The sequence below is a fragment of the Pseudophryne corroboree genome, chromosome 8 (assembly GCF_028390025.1).
Source record: "Pseudophryne corroboree isolate aPseCor3 chromosome 8, aPseCor3.hap2, whole genome shotgun sequence".
NCBI classification, from domain to species: domain Eukaryota; kingdom Metazoa; phylum Chordata; class Amphibia; order Anura; family Myobatrachidae; genus Pseudophryne; species Pseudophryne corroboree.
In genome coordinates this window covers 118,565,788-118,584,636 of record NC_086451.1, presented here as the reverse complement: position 1 = coordinate 118,584,636, position 18,849 = coordinate 118,565,788, and the positions used below count along the sequence as shown (strand labels likewise).

Sequence of the window (18,849 nt, the reverse complement as noted above, 5' to 3'; positions counted from 1 at the left end):
CGACAACGGATTGGCACTAAACGATCACAAGCTTTCAGTCCTCCCAGGATGCAACGGGCTCGTCCATATATATCCCCGCCCACTGGCTCAGGCAAATCAGTTTTTTGTTTGGTGCGGCAGGAGCCGGACCATGGTCGCAGGGCTGCTGTTCTTTGGCAGTCCTAAGCTTTATTAATTTATTTTTATAGTCTTACTATGTTTTCTGAGTGATCTTTCCTAACAGCGTCTTACACGCATATTGGAAAGAGTCGCTCCAACAACGCTTACCCACGGTACAAGTGCTGTCTCAACGGGCGTCTGTGTCGGATATACTAGCAGGTCCAGCAGACGTTACCAGGCTGTTGCCGGAGCATGGGGAGAAGGTAAGGCATCGGTTCCACTTAGAAGGGGAATACGGACACAACCGCACTGTATTGGGAGGAGACTACCAAACAGTAGCTGGCGCGCCGCCACCACGGGTGCTCCAGCGCTAGGCCTTAGGGATTATAAAGCTCCAGGATTAGTATGAGGCTGCGATCCCTAGGGTTGATGTCAGCGGTGGGGAGTCAGACGCTCTCCTGGTCGACCCCCCCCAGTTCATGACCAGTTTCCGCGAGTCTCCCCCCATGAACTGATTACTTCACTTCCGTCTCAGACGCTACCACGAGGGGTCTCGGTCACAGCATAGGCCGCTGCATCTGTGTACACTAAGTATTACCGCGAGGAGACCGGGTCGCAGACTGGTGCGTCTGCATGCACAGTACGTTCACTGAGCGTCTGTGTTCACTAAAAGTTCCCGGAGCGGCAGTGTACACTAGTAGCGTCTGGATCCACTCAGCGTTCGCTAACGTATTGATCGATCCTGGAAGTGGGGAGTCTCCCTGTACCCCACTCTACTGAGTACGGGTTATACAGCACTAAAATTCTATCTACTTTTGTAAGTATGAATAGTTAACTTTAGTGCCTATTGCATATGAGTCTGTGCGAAGAAAACCACAGTAATGTACAATGCGTCTAAAAAAAATTTGAATTGTGATAGGTACTTTATCTCACTCCTGCATGATTCTCATCCCTGCAACTTCTATGCTTATTTTTTGAATTGTGATAGGTAACCTGCGTCTTTGTTTATAGTTATTCCTAACTACCACTATAGTAGGAATTACTAGTGGGGGATGTCCTGCTCTATTGTTATTCACACCCGTAGCTTACCTTTTGTTGTGGGTGGGGTCTCAGTGGGTGGGGACTGTTAGCAATCTAGGCTGTATCTTTATTTAATCAGTATATATTGGGCTGCAAGCCTCTGGCTGCAATGCATCTTAGCTGTGAAGTATGTTAGTGTTAAGTATGCAGATATGACCTTGGAGATAATCGGAGATGAACAGGAGAAGAACAGAAGGACAGCAGACTAACTTCCCCACCTGCAATCAACAGCCTACAGATAGTAACCTAATCCGGTACCACCAACGCCTGCAATCCACACAGCCTGGACACTGACCTCCCTGTCTGATTAAGTAACAGCCATACTGCTCTCACACATTGCTTTCTGCACCTCATTTATACTCTCTTCAACCACTGTAACATTCTCAGTGTTTCCATTCCCTCCATTATTCACAGAAAAACTGGTCTTCACTGTCTCTGCTTTGACTACATCCCCCTTCTCATTGTTCTTTCTTTATTACAGCCACTCCATTCAATACTATTCCTCTGAACAACACTACTGAACAGGAATTATGGCTCCTCGATCCTGTCCCATACCAATCCTCACTGCTAGATCACCCGCCACCCAAATTTCCAGACTACCCACACGCATTCAGAACCCAGCCAACCTGATCCCCATCTCCCCCGTCCCCTCTCTTCCCTTCTCCTGTGCACTCTGGAATGCTAGATCAATCTGCAACAAGTTGGCAATTATCCACGACCTCTTCATCTCCCACTCTTTTAACCTTCTCGCTATCACTGAAACCTGGCTCTCCTCCTCTGACACCACCTCCCCTGCTGCCCTCTCCTACGGAGGCCTCTCCTTCACCCACACGGTCAGACCTGATGGCTGCCAGGGTGGAGGCGTGGGCATCCTTCTCTCCCCTAGCTGCACCTTTCGTGTCATCCCTCCTGAGCCCTCCCTCACCTTCTCCACCTTTGAGGTCCACACTATCCGCCTCTTCTACCTCATTCACCTCCATGTGGCAGTGATCTACCGCCCCCCTAGCCGCTGTTCACCTTTCCTTGACAACTTTGCTGCCTGGCTTCCCCACTTTCTCTCCTCCGACCTCCCCTTTATCATCCTCGGTGACTTTAACATCGCTATTGACATCACTAATGCAGCTTCCTCTAACCTTCTTGCCCTTTCCACCTCCTTTGGACTTTCTCAATGGTCCTCTACCCCTACTCACAATATCGGCCACTCACTCGACCTTGTCTTCACCCACCGATGTGATCTCTCTGATTTCTCTAACTCTTCCTTCCCTCTCTCTGACCACCATCTGCTTTCTTTCACCCTCTCCTCTTCCCCTCCGCTCCACACCCAGACCTACCATCACCAGACGTAATCTCGGGTCCCTCAACCCCGCTTTCCTGTCCTCCCTCGAGACCTTCCTCTCTCCTCTTTCCACTATGACTTGTCCCAACCAGGCAGCCTCCTTGTATAACTCTTCCCTTACTGCTGCTCTTGACTCTGTGGCCCCCCTCTCCTCTGTCCCCCTCCGCCGCTCCAAACCACAACCCTGGCACACCAAACTTACACGATTTCTTTTTTTTTTAAATGTGTTTTTTTATTGATCAGCGAGGTAACAGTAAGGCAAGATTTACAGTAAACATTGCATAAACAGTATTGCACTAACATTTAATCTCTGTAAATATACTTTTACTCCGCTTAAGCCCTGAGTAATAATGATTTTGAAACAGTAGAGGGTGTGTGTCAACATCTGGGATAAGTGAGGTTTAGCTGGTGTATATAAGTGATGTGGAGTCTTAAGCTCAAAATCTCAGAAATTCAAAAATTCAAAATTCAAAAGTTCAAAAATTCAAAAGGGGGGAGGTGTTGAGTCCAAAGTCTCTAGCAAGTACCATTTCGTATCTTTGAAACATTTCCGCAGAACTTCTTTTGTGACCTGGGGGAGGGTCTGAACGTAGGGTAGCCAAATATGGAAAAATTTCTCGGTCAGTTTATCTTTTTGTAAAGTGGTGTTGGTCCAGTCTAGATGGAATAGGTGAGAGATCCTAGGGTGTAGTAGTGAGATGGGGGTGGGGTCAGTGGATATCCATTGTGAGAGAATCGTTTTTTTTGTAGCAGCTGCCAGTTTAATTAACAGAATGCGTTGTCCTTTGGACAGATCGGGGGTGTGTTGTTTCGGGGTTATGCCCCAGAATGCCCACGTCTTAGTAATGGTAAATTGTAGCTGTAAGTCTGTTGTGATGTATGATTGGAGCGCTTGCCAGAGTGCTTGTACCTTTGGACACGACCATAGGCAGTGTACCAAGTCTGCTTCTGGCTCGGTGCATTTGAAGCAATGAGAGGAGGAAGCTGCTCCGATAAGGTATCGTAGTTTTGGGGTGATGTATGCTCTATGCAGGATTTTTTGATGCATTTCAGAGTATGTGACTGAGCCTAATGTTTTGTCTAAGTAGATATTGGCCTCAAGGATCAGTTTCATTGTGAGGTCTGGGAATTCCAGTTTCCACTTTAGGAGGCCTACTGAGCCGGTTTCCACATCTAGTAGAGTACGGGAGTATGTGTATATGAGAGCTGTGGGAAAGTTACTATTTTGGGTGCGTCGTAGTGTTTTGTCTAGGGCATGGGAGCTATCCTGTAGAGATATCGAGGAGGTAACCTTTTGTACATAGCTACATGCCTGCAGGAAGGGGAAAATTGGAATCATTAAAGATGGAAAACGTGCTATAAGTTGAGAATGTGTTAGTAAGGTTAGAGTTTCGGTATGTAGGAAGTGGTGAATGAATTTTAGACCGCCCTCGTACCAAGTCTGGAATATAGGGGAGGTGTTGTGAGGCTTCAAATTTGGGTTATTCCAGAGAGGTAGGAATACTGATGTATATTGGGATATTTTCAGTCGGGAGCGAATCTGTCTCCATGCTACGCAAGTAGAGGAGATAAGTATATTGTCTGCCACGCAGTGCGGTATGGAGGTGGGTGTGGTGTGTAATAAAGATACTAGATTCTGAGATGGAGTAAAAGATTGTTCCAACTGTGTGTTGGCATATATGTCTTGACCGCTAATCCAGTCCAAAGCGATTCTATAGTTGGCTGCCAAGGCATAGGAGTGAAGGCATGGTAAATTTAGGCCACCAGGAGAGCGAGGTTGGCGTAATTTGAATAATGAGAACCTAGGGTGTTTATCTGCCCAGATAAATTTGGTCAGTGCTTTGTCCAATTGAGCTAGTGTGTGTTTGGGAGGGATCAATGGAAGCATCTGAATTATATAAAGGAGGCGGGGAAAACTTATCATTTTGTATAAGTGACTCCTGCCAGTATATGTAAGGGGAAGGTGGGACCACCTGGCAAAGTCTGTGTATGTTCTGGCCAATAATGGGGAGAGATTAAGCGAGTATATCTTGGATGGGTGATCAGGGATTTTAATCCCTAGATAAGTAATGCAGTTGTTTGTGGCCCAGTGAAATGGGAATGTTTCCCCCCAGCCTGCTTTAATTGAGGGAAAAAAGGCAAGTGCTTCTATTTTGGAGTGATTAATTTTAAAGCCCGAAACTAGTTCAAATGAGTTTAGAATGTCAAGTAGGTACGGCATGGCTTTTCGGGGATTGCTGAAGTAAAGTAGGATGTCATCTGCAAATGCTGATAATTTGATTTCGTGATTGGCCAGTTTTATACCTTGCCATCTATTTTCTCTGTAGAAATGGCGAAGCAGGGGGTCTAAAGCTAAATTGAATAAGAGGGGGGATAGAGGGCAACCCTGTCTGGTGCCGCGGTATAAGGAGAATAGTCTCGAATTGTGGCCATTCACCGTCAGGAAGGCTTGTGGCGTTTGGTAGATGATATGAAATATCTTAACAAAAGCGGTACCAAAGTTTTGAAGTCTAAGTAGTCTGTCTATGTGGGCCCAGGACACTCTGTCAAATGCTTTGTCTGCGTCGCAGCTCAAAACCATATTGTCTAGTTCCATTGAGTCGTGAGTTTTATACACAGCTGCCAGCAATGAGCGAACATTATGTACTGAGTGTCTATTACGTATGAATCCTGTTTGGGCAGGATGTAGCAGTTTTGGTAGGACTACTTGGAGACGGGTGGCAAGAATTTTTGTAAGTAATTTAAAGTCTTGGTTTAGCAGTGAGATTGGGCGATAGGATGAGACTAGGGTATGGTCCTTATTGGGTTTAGGGAGGACTATGATTCGGGCCGTGTTAAAGTCAGTCGGGGCGGGGTGTCCCTCCAAAAGCGCATTATATAATCGCCTAAGGTGTTCGCTTATGTGTGGGAGGAGTAGCTTGTAATAGGTTGCTGACATACCGTCGGGCCCTGGGGATTTCCCATTTGGTAGGGATTTGATGGTTGATTCCAATTCTGTTGCGGTAATGGGGCTGGTGAGGAAATCTCTGTCGTCTTCAGAAAGTGTAGGGAGATTTGCCTGTGTCAAAAACTCCACACCTGCTGTGGGGTAGTCAGGCGGTGCAGTGTATAATTTCTCAAAGAAAGTTAGGAAAGTGTCGCTAATCTGTTCTTGTGTCCCTGAGGGGGATCCGTCTGTGTCTCTAATTGAGGAGATGTATTTTGGTTTGGCATGAGTTTTCACCATGTTTGCTAACCGCTTTCCTGGGCGGTTGCCCCAACGAAAGTATTTATTAGATTGAAAGGAGAGAAATAGCTTGGCCCGTTCAGCACAGAGAGTGTCATGTATTGATTTGGTGTCTTTATATAGTTTCCTGTTAATCTCAGATGGGTCCGCTAGCAATTGGGAATAGGTCGCGGCTACCTGAAGGGATGTCTCTGCCATCCTCTCCCGAAGTTGTCTTTTCCTGGCAGCAACATAGGAAATGATTTGCCCTCTAAGGACGGGTTTAGAAGCCTGCCAGAAAAGGTTTACATCATTGACATGTGCTGTGTTGTCCTGTGAATAGTTGAGATATGATTGTGTCAAGAAGAGTTTGAAGTCTTCCGAGTGGGCAAGATATTCAGGGAATCGCCAGGTGTAAGAGTAGTGTCTGGGTGTGGTTAGTTTTATTGTCAGGGTGATGGGGGCGTGATCAGATATGAGTATATTGGCTATGGTGGAGTCTATTATTCTGTGTATTGAAGAGGTTGGTACTAGCCAGTAATCTAGTCTGGAGAATAGTTTGTGTGGGTGTGAGAAGAAGGTGTATTCCCTAGAGTCAGGGTGGAGGAATCTCCATGGATCTAGTAGTTGTAAGGAGTCTTGCAGTAGTGATAGGGATGGTGGAAGTGATCTAGTGTGATTTAGCTGTCTGGGGCCACCGGACACATCTAATAATGGGTCCAATACAATATTGAGGTCTCCCCCTATGATCAAGACTCCCTCCGTCCAATCCTGCAATTTAACATAGATGTCTGAGAAGAAGGAAGCGTTCGGTCCTGTAGGGGCGTAAATACAACCCAGGGTAAAAAGTTCTCCCTCGATTTCCATCTTTAGGAACAAAAACCTGCCCTCAGGGTCTACCCAGTCGTCTTTGATCGTATAGTTCAAAGATCTGCGAAATAGAAGTAGTACTCCCCTTGTTTTTGTCGTATAGGAAGCGCTTTTGAAGTCTCCAACCCAGGTGTCTCTAAGTGTGTTGGGATCATTGAGACGCCAGTGTGTTTCTTGCAAGAATACTATATCAGGGTGAAATTTTTTGAGGTGGGTCAATACCTTTTTCCTCTTGATTGGTGTGTTCAGGCCCTCTACGTTCCACGAGACTAACTTAAGGGACGTCTTTGAGACCTCAGTAGAGGCCCCAGTGTCCCTAGGGGCTGTCATTATCCAATTCCCAGTCTGGTGGAATGCAGAAGGAGAAGCCACAAACGAGAGTCCTTTCCCCTGTCCCAGCTTGCAGGGGGAGGACTAGTGTGATGTGTCGGGCGAACTAACGGAGATAGGGTATACATATTATAATCAAACAAAATAGTGCAAAAGGAAAATTGTAGCCACTGTAGTATCGGCCACCAGTCATAACAATTTTTTAATTTTTGAACCAAGGTAGACAGTAGCGAAAACCGTCCATCTGTAACAGAAACTTTAGGTTGGTTAGTGGGGGGGGGGGGGGAAGGTAATAACAACCATATAACAACAATCAACCATGTGTTATCCATTGGACAAGGGAAAAAGATGTAATTTCGGAGGGAAATACTTGAGTCTGGAAAAGTCAGTCAGCATCATCCATACGAAGGGTAGTTGGTGATGATGAGAGAGACTTGAGGAAATTCCGAGCTGTTTCTGGTGTGACGAAAAAATAAGGCTTACCGTCATGAAGGATTCTCAGTTTTGCCGGGTACAAGAGGGCAAATCTGATGTTTTTAGCATGGAGTTCTTTGCATATAGGGGAGAACTCCCGTCGTTGTGTTGAGACTTGAAAGGAGAAGTCCTGAAACAAAAGGAGTTTGAATTCCTTATATCGTAGGTCAGGGCATTTGCGATATGCTTCCATGATCTTGACTTTGTCAAGGTAATTTAATAGCCTGAAGATGACTGGTCTAGGGCGTGATGGAGAGGATTGTGAGGATTGCCTGTCAGGGCCGATGCGATGGGCTCGTTCCACCAGATAAGAGGTAGGGGAAGAGGGTAGGTTAAGGGTTGTGGGGAGCCATTGTGTGACCAAGTCCATTAGATCTGTTTGTCTGACGGTTTCTGGGAGGCCAATCAGGCGCAGGTTAATCCGGCGATTCCGATTTTCTAAATCTTCGATCTTGTCGGACATGGCCGCTAAGGTGTTATCGTGTGTTTGTTGTTGGGATTGGATAGTTTGGTAGTCGTCTTCTAAGGTAGATATTCGGTCCTCGGCTTCAACCAGGCGTTGGGTGTGTTGGGTCAGTTGCGCTGCTGCTGACGTAATTGCTTCCATTAGGGGTGCTAATTTCGCATCCAACAAAGGAGATATGATGTCTGAAATTTCTCTGGCCCTCTGTATTGAGGACGGGCTAGCATGGACGTCAGTAGGTATCGTGTATTGATTTATGGAATCTTATTTAAGAATATTAATATTTAATATATCATATATGGTATTTAATATATGGATATATTTCAATTAATATGCATTATCATATATATCTGCAAATATATTATGTCAGGCTTACAAATTAATGGGCTGATAAATATATGCAGTCCTTATATATACATATGACATGAAATTATGAAGTTAAGATTCCTTAAAGAGAGTTCAAGCTTGAATATTACCGCTCTTTTTATATGATTCTTTATTTACAGGCAGATCAAATCGTACAGAATAAGATATACACAGTAGTGATATATATACTAATTATAATTATATTAAGCTATGCTATGTTTCCTTCGTTACATAACATAAAACAACATGACATAAGTTTCACAAACAGTTTCAATTATTATCATATTTATACTTGCAAGTTAAAGATTGCCATCCCAAGAATCATTCCTTCTGCATGTTCTCCATGACTTCTCCTCCTGACTGACTTCCTTCCTTCTCCTTCTTCTTCTCCCTCTCCCTCTTCCTTCTAACTCCTAACTACAAGTCTGGTCCTTTTATCTCATATTTTACCAATTCAAACTATCATATTCTCATAGTTTCCAATGGAATAGGTAATTATAGGTTTGTCAGATTCCAAGGTGTAATAAAACAAACATTGAACTGGGCTGTCGTGTCCTGTTCACGGAGGCATGGTGTCATAAAAGTGTGGTGTCCACACTGCCTTAAGCAAGTATAGTATTGTAAAATCTGGAATGTCTTTTCATCCAAAGTTCTGTTGTATTGACAAGTTTTCCTGGGGTCGGTTACACAATGTTTTATCAATGGATGTGATCTCTTTTCATAGTAGTTAATTTATGCTCCCTAGCTTTTAACATTCACTGGACAATAGACAAACCAGTAGATTCTGATCTACTGTAAGCACACCTGTGAATTCCAATGACCAACAGAGCTCTGTCACATACCTATTATCATTTATGGCCTAATACCTTTTCTCTACAATGACTCTTGATCTTACTGTAACCTCTCTGGCCTTATTTATGACTAGAGCAGAATAAACCTGTTCCCTACACTATTTTATTACCATCTTGCAGTAAAACACAAATATACAGTATATCTATATAAACACATACACAAACCTAATCTCTTAAATCAGCTAAACATTACCTCATACATTCAAACTTATTTCATATCTATTCCTTACTATATATATCCACTATACTGTCCACTATGGTAACATCGCCTATTTATAATGAATTATATTTTGATTCAGACAACATCTATTGCCCTAATATTAGACTAAGTGCAGACAATTACCTATAAGGCAACAGTCGCCCCCTTGTGGCCATGAGAAATTATTTTGATTGGCCACACATTAAACTAGCGTAATTGCTTCCAAATACATTTCAAAATATTTCTTCAAAACATAACTTTTGTTGTAACCCTAATATATACCATAAGTGTAATAATAATAACCATTATGATTTTAAAAATCTCTAAAAATTCTTAGCTTACCTAACCTTATTCTACTTTTTAACTAAAGCAGACAAGACTGAGGTTTTTATTCAGTATTCATGAGGAAAACTAATTTCTACAGACATTTGGAATACCATAGCCCAATTGTAGACCTTTTTTTCTGTATCTGGATCAGTACGTTTGGACATTTTTGCTGTTCTTGGCTGTAGCAATTTACTGGGAGAGTAATGTCATCTGCGTGGTTTGCTTGCCATTGGAGACGTATTACGTTTGCATCATGAAGGCAGTTGAAGTAGAATTCTTCATAGCAGCTGCTCCTTTGCTTGCCATTTCGCTGTTTGAGGCAGAGGGCTGTGTACGTCGAGTGCTGTGTCTTGAACATTCAGTACTTGTGACGACCCTCAGTAATGGTCTTTAGCCTTGTGCGTCCTTTAAATGTTTTTCCAATGCCGCAGTTGTGACAAGTGTCCATATTGCTTTTGCACAAACAGGTTGTGATTTTGAATAGAACAGGCATATATGAAACAGTCTTTTTTTTTTTTCTCTTTCTTTCTTTCTTTCTTTCTTTCTTTCTTTCTTTCTTTCTTTCTTTCTTTGCTTGTTAATAGTAGGTCTTAATTGTCTTCGGGCAATAGTACCACAAATGGCTGTGAGTAGTACACCTACTCTGTTCTGTATTTCCTCACTGAATAAATTACCATGCAGTCTTAAGTCTCCTTATTCTACCTTGAACCTATTTATACATCTCAATCTTAAATAACCCTATACCAGTTTAACCCATATAAAGGCGTTTTCTATCCTACCTATATTTTGACTAATAATTATTTAAAATGCTTTTGATGTGTATATAGTAACATGCTATCAATACAATAAATGAATACAATTTTGCTTCAAATAGATATTAAATATCATTTAGGAATGGCTTTGACTAAATCTAATTCCATCCAGTATTAGATATTTAATTACTTTTGAAGCTTTTACGAAGGAAGCATAGGTAGTATCTACTGTGTAATATAAAAAAAAACATAAAATATTTACAAGGTATATAATACAATGATATAAAATATATATCAGACAAATGTTTACATATATGTGATTAAGGTATATGAAGGGATGAGACAGTTCTGTATAATCACAGTGATGAGATGTGCTGTACACTGTTGTGGGGGTGTACATGTAGTTTGAAAGACAAGTAATGATTACTTGTGATGAAAGGGTTAATGAAAACCTTCCCCTTTCTTGTGAAACTGGAAAACTCCTTGAGGATTTGTCCATATATCAGTCTTTAGGGATGCTATGTAGATTTTGCTGGATAGCAGCGATGAAAGGGTTAATGAAGACCTTTTCCCTTGTAAATTGGAGTCTTTTTTGGAGTCTTGCACCATTCTGTATACAGGTTGCCAGGTTTACTATGAATCAAACAAAAAGACATACAATGAATATCACAGATATTTATACAGTGATTTAACATACCGTGCTATGCATTCTGTCCTATCTGCTGCATGTTATCAGGTACAGAATTTACAAATGTGTCTTTAAAGATTGAATAACAAACAAACAATTGTTTCTGGCCTGTGCCAATCTTTCCTGTCACATTGTGTGTCAATGACAGCACAATTGTCGCTGCAGATATGATGCAGGTTTAATTTGGAAACTGTGGCTGTTTGAACATCAAAGCAAACAATGGCTACATTGGATCTAACAAGTAAAGGAATGATACTACCGTATTCACTTGTGACCATACTCCCTTGTGACGCAGTCTGGTCCCAGACTGTCTTCAACCATAGCGTTTGCTGCTTGGCATGGCTCCTTAGTCTGGAAGAATCTTGGAGCTTCTGAAAAAACCTACTTTTGTGGGGAGAGAAACTTGTTAGACTTTGCCAAATATGTATTGCAGGTCCCAGGGCTTTCTGTCTTTCCACACCTGTAATAAAATGGTTATGGCACCAGGGCATAAAAACATTCTCATCCTGGTGATACTTTTTGTCATTGTTAATTGGTGTGTGGTTTGCAGAATGACACTCTGCATGTGGTCTCTCTGAGAGCATGCAAACATTTGCACCATCACTAGATGTCTCTGAGTGTTGTGTGGGGGTTACAAAAGTTTGGGAACTTTGTTTGTAAACATGCATTCCTGAATTAATTTCATGGATTTCCCCTTTAAACATGTTTCCAGGTAAATACATTTCAAGGTTTGCAACTCTGGTTGCCATGGGAGTTTTCACCATGGGGAACTTCTCCACCCCTGTGTGCACTGTACTGCTGCTATCAGTGTTTAAATCTGCTGACAATTCACCTTTGCCTAAGGGCATAACAAATTCTTCATTTACATTGGGAACTCTGAGAGTGTATTCAGCAGAATACTCATAATCTGAGTTACAATAATCTTCCCCTTTAGTAGAAACAGTATAGGGGACATCTCCTATTGCTGCTACCTCCTTTACATTAATGTGCTGTCTGATGATAGACACATCCTGCACATTGCTACTTTCTTCCTTTACCAAAGAGGCTGTTCTGCTGGTGGTCTGTGTGACCATAGCAGACTCTGTGTGCTGCACATGGACAATGCTGTCCTGAGTCTCACCTACATCTACAATGTTCTCCCTTGTACTTTCTTTTATCTCCTCCTGAGAGGTCATGACAGTTTGCTTACAATCTGCCAGGCTTTTTGCTTCTGCCCCAAACTTTTTTTGTTTATTTTTCTGTTTAAGGGACTTAAATAATGAATGCATTTTTGCATTAATGGTCAGGCACGCCTTACGAAGACGAGAACCTGATTCTTCTTTACATTTCTGTTTGGCTTCTAAAGCCGCAGTTCTGCGCATTTTTCTTAATGCTACAGAAAACTTTTGCATTTTTAACATTGCAATCATTTACAATGCTAAATTTTTATATTCCTTGTTTTTGTACTGACGGTATCCTCTCCTTAAGATTGACCGGTGTCTTAAGGTTAAACTCTAATACCTGGTACATTTATTCATTTATTTGGAAATACTCATTTCCACTGTGCACATTTTCTACTCTAGGCCTTTAAATTCTTTATTCTCATTTGTAACCTATTCCACTGTGATCTTGTACTTTGCCAGCAGGCTTATAGCCATTGGTGCTGCTTCCTAATAGATATTATGTTAGTTAAAATAACGTATATTGCACTAACACATTTATCCTAGGTTATACAGAATACAAAATTGACATTACACAATGGTAATAAATTTTCATAGATACATCCCCACCGTGATTCTGCAGATTTGGTAGCCAGCTTATAGCATTTGCTACTCCTCATAAATATTATAAATCAGATAATCAGATTCAGTAATAACAAGTCCAATTCGTGGTCGCCAATATTGCTTTATGGAATCTTATTTAAGAATATTAATATTTAATATATCATATATGGTATTTAATATATGGATATATTTCAATTAATATGCATTATCATATATATCTGCAAATATATTATGTCAGGCTTACAAATTAATGGGCTGATAAATATATGCAGTCCTTATATATACATATGACATGAAATTATGAAGTTAAGATTCCTTAAAGAGAGTTCAAGCTTGAATATTACCGCTCTTTTTATATGATTCTTTATTTACAGGCAGATCAAATCGTACAGAATAAGATATACACAGTAGTGATATATATACTAATTATAATTATATTAAGCTATGCTATGTTTCCTTCGTTACATAACATAAAACAACATGACATAAGTTTCACAAACAGTTTCAATTATTATCATATTTATACTTGCAAGTTAAAGATTGCCATCCCAAGAATCATTCCTTCTGCATGTTCTCCATGACTTCTCCTCCTGACTGACTTCCTTCCTTCTCCTTCTTCTTCTCCCTCTCCCTCTTCCTTCTAACTCCTAACTACAAGTCTGGTCCTTTTATCTCATATTTTACCAATTCAAACTATCATATTCTCATAGTTTCCAATGGAATAGGTAATTATAGGTTTGTCAGATTCCAAGGTGTAATAAAACAAACATTGAACTGGGCTGTCGTGTCCTGTTCACGGAGGCATGGTGTCATAAAAGTGTGGTGTCCACACTGCCTTAAGCAAGTATAGTATTGTAAAATCTGGAATGTCTTTTCATCCAAAGTTCTGTTGTATTGACAAGTTTTCCTGGGGTCGGTTACACAATGTTTTATCAATGGATGTGATCTCTTTTCATAGTAGTTAATTTATGCTCCCTAGCTTTTAACATTCACTGGACAATAGACAAACCAGTAGATTCTGATCTACTGTAAGCACACCTGTGAATTCCAATGACCAACAGAGCTCTGTCACATACCTATTATCATTTATGGCCTAATACCTTTTCTCTACAATGACTCTTGATCTTACTGTAACCTCTCTGGCCTTATTTATGACTAGAGCAGAATAAACCTGTTCCCTACACTATTTTATTACCATCTTGCAGTAAAACACAAATATACAGTATATCTATATAAACACATACACAAACCTAATCTCTTAAATCAGCTAAACATTACCTCATACATTCAAACTTATTTCATATCTATTCCTTACTATATATATCCACTATACTGTCCACTATGGTAACATCGCCTATTTATAATGAATTATATTTTGATTCAGACAACATCTATTGCCCTAATATTAGACTAAGTGCAGACAATTACCTATAAGGCAACACGTGTCGTCAGAGAGTTGCCTGTTTGGTGAATATGGGGATCCCTGTGAGATAAGGTTGGGTTCTCTCTCTGTGGCCGTTGGTTTATTTTTGTTTTGAGGATTTTTATTCGCACGGGATGTTTTGGCCATGTATCTTTCCATGTTGGGGAATATATCCTCCAAGAGGGGCCTGAGGTCTCCAACGTTCTGGACTTCGGTCTTGGGAAGTAGGGGACCCCGGTTTTTGTGATAGGGGGGGGGGGGGTGCTTGTTACACACGGTTGTGTTTTATTAGGGTGAGTTGAGGTGGGGGGGGGTAGCACGGGATCCTGGGGGCTAGCAGGTGAGAACAGCGACTTGCTGTCAGATGCCAGGGATCCCTCGGGCAGCCGGGTCAGCACCTCCTTCAAGACCCAAGATGGCCGCCGTCATTTATTGCACACTTATTTGTGTACGTATCGGTGGATGTTGGGGGGGTGAGTGAATGAAATACAATTCAGCACAGCATGGGTGCGGGTGAACCAGTGGCAGGTCTCGCCCCTATCCGAGGGCTATTAGTTGTGGAGATAGGCCCTTCGGTATCGATTAGATAGATATGCGGCGTGGTATAGTGCACGACTGTATGGAAATATTTATGAGCAGGTTCCTAGTAGCGGACATCAGGTGGCTATGATGTCAGGACCTATTCCCTATTCCAGGGTATCAGTGGGTCTGGGGGGGTGTAGATAAGCGGGTCCAGGGGGTCTGCTATCACTGCTCGGTCTCAGCGGGGTTATAATAATGATGAGGGCCAGCTGTAGGATAGGGGTGCAGTGCGGTGTTGCTGCGTGTCCCCGGTAATTAGCTCGGTGCTGCTAGCTGCGGCCGGCCGCTGATGTGCGGAGCAGGTGTTAGTGGAGGGAGAGTGCGGCAGGGGGTCAGCTCACCTCTGTAGCTGTATGTAGCCGCCGGGATGTGTGTCCGTCCCGTCGCGTCGCTGCTGTGCGGGTCCCGAGACCTAAGATGGCCGCCACCTCCGGAGCTCCGTGTCCCCGGCGTCTCTCCTCTCTCCCGTAGAGCAAGGTGTTGTATTGGTTCGGGGAGGGGGTCCGGTTCCTGATGGTGCAGGCGGGTGCGGTCTGGGGGATACCTCCGGGCTTCCGGGCTTGGTAGTCTGCACGGCCCGCTACGTCAGCGTCTGTAATTTAGGCCCCGGCTTCAGTGGGGTGGGCAGGCTGCAATCCGCGGGAGCCAGTATACCGGCTCCCCGATTCCGCAGCTCTGCTCCACTGTAATGGGGAACTCCCACAGCCGTAGGGGGGTGAGGTTTGGAAGGATTCTGCGGGATATGGGGAGAAATAGTGGGGTTTTTGTGCTCAGGCCTAGTGGAGCTTTCTGCTTGTGTTGCCTTTCACTTCAGCCTCCAGGCCACGCCCCCAACTTACACGATTTCTAAAAAAAATGTTCACGCTCCGCAGAACGCTCCTGGAGGAGATCCCACTCTCTGGCGGACTTTCTCCATATCAAGTTTATCCTCTCCTCCTATAGCTCTGCTCTTTCTCTCGCCAAGCAATCCTTTTTCCAAACACTCATCTCTTCTCAGTCCTCCAGTCCACGCCGACTCTTTGAAACTTTCAACACTCTCCTTCGCCACCCTCCTCCTTCCCTCCCCTCTTCCCTCACTCCCACTGACTTTGCCTCCTTCTTCATCTCCAAGATTGAGGATATTCAAAACTACATCTCCTCCCGTCACCCCTCTGCTTGCCCCCCTGCTCCCACCATCCCTCCCGTCCATCTATCCCACCCTGTCCTGCTTCCGTCCCACCTCAGACAAGGAAGTCCACTCCCTCATCTTCTGTCGTCGTCCCCCCCCCCCCCCCCACACAACCTGCCCCTTGGATCCTCTCCCCTCCCATCTTCTCCGCTCCCTCCCCCCCCACTGCCTGCTCCCACCTTGCTCACATCTTTATCGTTCTCTACTGGCATCATTCCCTCGCCATTCAAACATGCTCTGGTATCCCTTATTCTCAAAAAAGCCAACCTCGACCCTTCATCACTCACTAGCTACTGCCCCATCTCTCTTCTCCCTTTCGGCTCCAAACTACTTGAACGACTGGTCTACAGCCGTCTCACAAGCTACCTTCTCTGACCCTCCATCCTTGATCCACTACAATCTGGCTTTCGCCCACTCCACTCCACCGAGACTGCCCTGGTGAAAGTCACCAGTGACCTGCTTTCGGCCAAATCCAAGGGCCACTTCTCTTTGCTCATCCTCCTGGACCTCTCTGCTGCCTTTGACACCGTGGATCACCCTCTCCTCCTCCGCACACTCCAAAACGTTGGCTTCTCTAGCACTGTCCTTGACTGGTTTACCTCATACCTCACTAACCGCTCCTTCTCTGTGTCTGCCTCCGGAACCACCTCACACCCTTCCATCCTTCCTGTTGGTGTCCCTCAGGGTTCTGTCTTAGGCCCCCTTCTGTTCTCCCTGTACACCTCTTCCCCTGGGTGCACTCATTAACTCCTTTGGCCTTCAATACCACCTCTATGCTGATGACACACAACTCTACCTCTCCTCTCCTGATCTGTCCCCCTCTGTCTTCTCTCAGGTCTCCAGCTGGGTGGTCTTCTGTATGCCGACTGACGGGATACCGGCGTACAGAATACCGGCGCCGGGATCCCGACAGCCGGCATACCGACACTTATTCTCCCTCGTGGGGGTCCACGACCCCCCTGGAGAGAGAATAAAATAGTGTGGCGCGCCACCGTGCCCGTTGCGTGGCGAGTGCAGTGAGCCCGCAAGGGGCTCATTTGCGCTCGCCACACTGTCGGTAAGCCGGCGGTCGGGCTCCCGGCGCCGGTATGCTGGTCGCCGGGAGCCCGACCGCTGGTATATCGTAGTGAACCCCTCCAGCTGCCTCTCTGCCATCTCCTCCTGGATGTCTGAGCGCTCTCTGAAGCTCAACATGGACAAAACTGAACTTATTATCTTTCCCCCAACCAGAGCAACACCCCCTACAAATATCTCTATCACTGTTGACAACACTATCATCTCCCCCGTTCCCCAACTCCGCTGCCTGGGCGTCACTCTTGACTCCTCCCTCTCCTTTGCACCCTACATCCAAGCCCTGGCGCAATCTTGTCGGTTCCAGCTACGCAACATTGCTCGCATCAGGCCATTTCTCTCCCAGAGTGCAACTAAACTTATCATCCACTCACTGGTCATCTCACGACTCGACTACTGCAATGTGCTCCTCACTGGCCTTACATGCTCCCACATCGCTCCCCTCCAATCTGTTTTCAACTCCGCAGCTAGGCTCATCTTCCTCTCTCGCCGCTCCACTTCTGCCACTCCCCTTCAACAAAATCTACACTGGCTCCCATTCCCCTACAGAATCCTCTTCAAACTCCTCACCCTCACATACAAGGCCATCTCCAATTCCACTGCTCCCTACATCTCCAACCTCCTCTCCGTTCATACTCCCTCCCGCCCACTACGGTCGGCTGATGACCGTCGCCTCTCCTCTGCCTTGGTCACTGCTTCCCATGCACGAGTTCAGGATTTTGCCCGTGCTGCACCCCTTCAGTGGAATGCGCTCTCCCGCTCCATTAGACTCTCCCCGACCTTGCAAAGCTTCAAACGTGCACTGAAAACCCACCTATTCATCAAAGCGTACCCCTCCAATGCATAACCTAGTCCTTTGGCTGCTCCTCCATCCCCATGCCTTGGACATCTCTGCTTTGCTCGCATACCACCATCAGGCTTCTACCTGCTTGGTTGCACCTCATGTCATCTGTCTGTCGCCCCTCCCCACTAGATTGTTAGCTCTTCAGAGCAGGGCCCTCTTTCCTCTTGTCTAAGCCCTCTTCTCGACACATTTCACTCAGCGACCATCTTTACCTGCTTTTTCTCCTACTGGTAAATGGCCCCTCTCTATCTATGGCCGCCAGCCCCAAGTAGTACAATGATTACTCCCTCGCTACTTACATCTAAGCTGTATTATGTTTTGAGAATTATGGTGTTCTTTGTTACCTGCAATCCATTTTTGTTATTTATTTACTGTTATGCTAAGTTTTGTCTCCCTGTACTGTCCTTTGTACGGCGCTGCGAAACACTTGTGGCGCCCTATAAATAAAATATAATAATAATAATACGTTAAAGATCTGTATAGAACAGAATTCAGTAATATGTACTCCTACATACTTTCAGATGTGTTTGTAGTTGATAATATGCTCATATGACTAATATATAACATGTGACTGACTGCTAGTGTGAATGCTGACCTAATATAAATGATTGTCGAAAAAGGTGAGGTAAAGAAGAAGATGGCGCTAATGTGTCTAAATGAGGAATGGGTGAATACAGGCCAAATGATTGTCGGTTGATCTTCTGATCCTCAATGCAGGTGCATGGTAGGGTCATACATGATATCACTTTAGGAAAAAGTGGTTACAGTCACAAATTGTGTCGTACACTGTGAAAGTGCTGATTATTTATCATGTCTAAGAGCGGCAAGGGTACACTTACAGTAACACCAACACCCATACATTATTGTTTTTGCAAAAACTGTATTATCCTCTATGATCTGGTACAAGATAGTTTATGTGTAAAATGGTTGCTGTTTAGCATAATACTTCCCTGTTTTA

The 18,849-nt window shown here is 44.1% G+C and overlaps 1 protein-coding gene across 1 annotated transcript in view; it reads left to right on the top strand.

Moving 5' to 3' along the window:
* Positions 1-18,849, top strand: part of BRCC3 (BRCA1/BRCA2-containing complex subunit 3) — a 95,304-nt gene that overhangs the window by 35,316 nt on the left and 41,139 nt on the right. The window lies entirely within an intron of this gene.